The following is a 5,597-nucleotide window of genomic DNA, read 5'->3' on the forward strand; positions in this document are numbered from 1 at the left end:
AACATGCATGTTAGGCTGATTGGTAACTCCAAATTGTCCCTAGGTGTGAGTGAGAGAGTGAATGGTTGTTTGTCTCGTTTGTCTCTATGTGGCCCTGTGATGGACTTGCGACCCGTCCAGGGTGTACCCCGCCCCTCGCACAGTGATTGCTGGACATGGGCACCAGCGACCCCCGTGACCCAAAATGGAATAAGCGGGTAAAGATAATGGATGGATGGATGTTCCTAGAACAACTGGCCGAGGTGGAGGAGTAGCTTCTATTTTTCAGTCAGGATTATTGATTAATGCCAAACCAGTTATTAGTTGTGATTCTTTTGAATCGCTGTCCCTCAGTCTTTCTCATCCAAAATGGAAATCAGAAAAGCCACTTTTACTAGTTGTTATATATCGTCCACCAGGAGCTTACTCTCAGTTTTTGTCTGAATTCTCAGAATTCTTAACTGACTTACTATTAAATACTGACAAAATCATCTTAATGGGTGATTTCAATATTCATGTGGATGCTGAAAGTGATAGTTTAAGCATAGCCTTTAATAATTTAATAGAGTCATTTGGTTTTACCCAAAACGTCCGCACATCTACTCATTCTTATCATTACACTCTTGATTTAGTTCTGACCTATAGTATAGAGATTAAGGACTTGGTAATAGTTCCTCAAAATCCTATTCTGTCCGACCATTTTTTAATAACCTTTGAGTTTACATTAAATGACTACACAGTCACTGAGAGTAAATTTCATCTCAGCAGGTGCTTATCAGAAAATGATGTAACCAAATTTAAACAATCTCTTCCATCAATGTTTTCCTCTGTCTTGCAGAGTAATGCATCAGAGAACAGTGACTTAGATCATCTAGTTGATCATCTTACAACTTCAATGAAAACTTCACTTGATAAAATTGCTCCACTGAAAAAGAAAGTAATCAATCAGAGGAAACTGGCTCCTTGGTTCAATTCTGAGTTACGTACTTTAAAGCAGGCATCTAGAAACCAGGAGAGAAAATGGCGCTCTACTAATGTTGAAGAATTTTATTTAACTTGGAAAGATAGTCTTCTAACATATAAGAAAGCTCTCCGTAAAGCTAGAACTTTATATTACTCATCTTTAATAGAGGAGAATAAAAATAACCCTAGGTTTCTGTTTAGTACTATTGCTAGACTAATTAAAATCCCATTTCTGTTGAACCATGTATCCCTACAACTATAAGTAGTGATGACTTCATGAGATTCTTTATAAATAAAATTATTTCAATTAGAGAGAAAATTCAAACCATCCTTCCTTCTACTATCTCTAGTCCCCTGTCAAATGAGACAACTTTAAAAATGTCACTAGAGCCTGATTTATGTTTGGACAGTTTTTGTCCTGTTGAGCTCTGAATTGTCAAAAATAATAACCTCATCCAAACCATCCACATTTCTGCTAGATCCCATCCCAATCAGACTGTTTAAAGAGGTATTTCCCCTAATTAATGTCCACATTTTGGATTTACTTAATTTGTCTTTAATGGATGGTTAAGTACCACAGAGCTTTAAGGTTGCTGTAATTAAACCTTTACTTAAGAAGTCTGATCTTGATTCAGAAATTCTGGCCAACTATAGACCTATATCTAACCTAACTTTCATATAAAAAAAATTCTAGAGAAAATAGCAGTGGTGGGATGTAACTAAGTACAAATACTTTGTTACTGTACTTAAGTACATTTTTCATGTATCTGTACTTTACTTAAGTAGAGTTAAATGTGGGTACTTTATACTTTTACTCCACTACATTTTACATCAAGTATATGTACTTTCTACTACACTACATTTCTATAACGCGTTGCATTACAAGTTACATTCATGTTGCGGCTTTTTGATTTGTTTGTTACTTTGAAAGTAACCAATGGTGAGAGGGGAGCTGGTCCATTGAATCACTGCAAAGTGGGCAGGTAACGTTAGACCCACCTTCAAGAAGAGCTGGGCCAATGACATATATTCTAGTATATATGTCACTGAGCTGGGTGCACCCGCAGCACCGCTAACACACCCAAAATGTATTCCACCACAAGAGAGTCACCCAGAAGATATGCTTCACCCATGGCCTTATTGAAAAACTTCTCAGTACCGCAAGACAGCTTCTCCGTCCCAAAAGAGCCAGATTGGACTCAAAAATCTTTGAAAACCAACTTCTTCTGAACTTGAACAAGAAAGTCTTGCTGCAATATTAAATTGTGTCAGTTCATAATGTTAGGACAGGAAACAAGAGATGTCTCCAAATGGCTCAACACTCAGATGCAAGTTTTAAAAATGGTGTCAGGAAGTTAAAATATTGTTCAATATTGACCCATCACAAGGTTGAATAGACATATTTTAGCTAGAGTTGATGACAAACTGGAGTTGAAATGATCAGAGCCTGTTCCTTTGTTAGTTGTGTCTAATGCTCCTATTTTCAGGCAGACAACTTTAACTTAAATGTGTTTACTGCAGTTAAAATGACACATTGGTTTTACTTTGTGTTAAATAAAAACTTTCAAAGGTATAATCATTCCTCTTTCTTATTTTGATTAATGGCATTTAACTCTGCAGGTCATCTCTGAAATTCTGACGCACAGAATCACAAGTCCAAGTGTGAAATGGGTCACAGAGTAAACGCAATAAAAACATGTATTATCTGCAGCATTGTTCATTAAAATGGCTCAACACTATTAATGTGTAGCGCCCCCTAACGTCCTTAGCGTTATGGGGGTGGCTAACCCGAGTTCTTTAAATCGGTTGGTATCTCTACCTGAATATTCTAAATGTATACCCCTTATACCATGAAGTATAACACAGTAGAATAAGCATACATTTTAAACAAATAAACAGTTTAATGAACAATAGCACAGTTTCTTCAGTCAATAATGAAATAGAAATGGTACGATTAACCTCGTTAAACAGAAAGGAAACTTAAAGCCGGCAGCTAAAAATTAGTCTCGGTCGTCGCAGGCCTGATGTTGGTGCACTCGCGCGCTTCCCGCTCTTCCCATTAACGTCCCCAACAACCATGTCCCCCATCACCTGAATACGTCCCTCTCCAGGAGGTCGTACGTGCCGTAGTCCGTCTGCTTCCGTCCAATGTTCTCCCCAAGGTTGAAGAATCCACGCCGAGGTCCTCGCGTTACACACAGCTGGCTATCCGCCAACCGTTCTCCGAGGTCCACGCGTCTCTCACGGCTGGCTAGCCACCAACCGTTCGCCGAAGCCCGCTAGCGGTAGCCACAGAGCTAGCGACCTAACGGGATTGTTCTCCACGGGGTTAGTCACCCACGCAGCTTCAACCTCCACAGGTTGATGGGAGTCCTTTTCTACCCCCTCACTGGCAAGAACAGCAGTTCAGTGGGGTGTTCCCCTACCGCGATAGTCCACGGCAGCAGTGACAGTTCACAGCAACAGTGATGTCCTCCATCTTCCCTGTCACTGTCGTCACGTCCCCTCTCGTACCGGAAGCCCTCCTTCCCCGACCACCAAAATAAAATCCCAAGCAACCACATATTACAGTTACATTGTTTTGTTTTTTTTAAACAATAACTGAACATATATTAAACTCCAAACACAATAGGTTTGCATATTCCATAAACACAAACTGAACATATATTGAACTCCATGTTCTTATTTATGAGTTCTCTAATAATTACAACCGACATGAACAAAAACCACGGGGTTACAAATGCATTACAGAAAATATACATATGGTAGGCAGACTTAAAGATATGTAGACCATTGCATTCGGTAATACATTCAGCAAGTACTTTGTACTTTTACTTTTAATACTTTAAGTATTTTAAAAGCAAGTACTTTTTTACTTTTACTTAAGTAAAAATGTTAATGTGGTACTTCTACTTTTACTAGAGTACATTTTTGTCAGTTTATTTGTACTTTTACTTAAGTACAGTGGTTGAGTACTTTCTCCACCACTGGAAAATAGTTGCAGGTCAGTTGCATGAACATCTACAAAGAAATATTCTGTTTGAAGAGTTTCAGTCAGGGTTTAGAACTCATCATAAAACAGAAAGAGCACTAGTAAAAGTCAATAATGATATTCTAATGGCCTCAGTCAATGGACTTGTGTCTATACTGGTCCTGTTAGACCTCAGTGCTGCATTTGATACAGTTGATCACATATTTTACTACAGAGGCTTGAATATGATATTGGGATTACAGGAACGGCTCTAAAATGGTTTAAATCATATATATCTGATAGATTCCATTTTGTAAATGTAAATAATAAATCTTCTTCACACACCAAAGTTAGTCGTGGAGTTCCTCAGGGCTCAGTGCTTGGGAAATACTTTACTTTATATATGCTTCCATTAGGTAATGTTATTAAACAACATGGGATAAATTTTCATTGTTATGCTGATGACACACAATTATATTTGTCCATTAAACCCAATGAATCCAATCAGCTACTTAGACTACAAGCATGTCTTAAAGACATAAAAACCTGGATGACCCTTAATTTTCTCCTTTTGAACACAGACAAGACTGAGGTTTTGGTTTTTGGACCTGAGCACCTTAGGAATTAATTTTTCAGTCTTTCTCCCTCCTTAGATGGCATTAATCTGTCCTCCAGGTCTAATGTTAAAAATCTTGGTGTTATTTTTGATCAGGACATGTCTTTTATCCCCCACATTAAAAACGTTACTAGAACTGCCTTCTTCCACCTGCGTAATAGTCTCAAGTCTCAAGATGGCCGCGCACGCGTCCACACGTATTTTTCTTAGCTGCTGAGTTTTAGTATTTTCTTTGTTTCTTTTTCTCTGTTTTACTTTATTTTTACTATATTTTTTACTTCGTCTTTTATAGTTTGTTCTGTCCTAGTTTTTTCTCGATGTTTTTGTTATCTATTTGCTCACTGCGACTCAAGCTTATTTACCTCCTGCGCGCGCCTGTTGTGTAGGCGTTCAATCGCCCTGCCTTTGATCACGGCACTGACATCTCCGGAGCTCCTCTTCCATGCAGTGGATCTCACCTCTCATCCCCCACCTAGGCCTCTGGTGTAAATCTGTGGCTGGCCGCTACTGCTGGTGATCCCTGGCCCGAGAGACCGGGTGATCGTGCGGCGCGCGGCAAAGTCCGTGCCTCTTCCTGGAGAAGCTCGGGTGGAGACCCTGATCTCGAGCGAACTGCTGGTGCTTCTCACCTGCCTGAGGTGAGTTGGGGGCCGCGTGATTCAATCCTACCTGGAGAGTCTGCTTGCTGAGGTGCCGGCTGCAACAAATTTGTGGACCGGCTTCTAAGAGCTGCACCGTCTGGATGTTCGCGGTGGTATGGAAGACAATTGATGCCATTAGAGACTACCAGGTGATCGACTTTACTTCTCCCATAAAAATCTGCTGACGCGTCCGGCTGCCTGCTACCAGTAAATGGGAAATATTTTTTGCTTCAGTCGTCATTCAAGGAGTAGGTAATTCTTAACTTTTTTTTTTTCTCCAACGACCATGGACTTACATCTGACTGCTGAAAATGTTTTAAAGGGATAATTGGAAAATATCTTACTTAACTCTGGAGAGAACACTGTCTTATTTTATTTCACTTTTCAACCGCCATTTTGTTTTCAGCTGGAGGTTTCTCTCTTCAGT

This window comes from Nematolebias whitei, chromosome 13 (genome assembly GCF_014905685.2).
Source record: "Nematolebias whitei isolate Nwh7 chromosome 13, NemWhi1, whole genome shotgun sequence".
Taxonomy (NCBI): domain Eukaryota; kingdom Metazoa; phylum Chordata; class Actinopteri; order Cyprinodontiformes; family Rivulidae; genus Nematolebias; species Nematolebias whitei.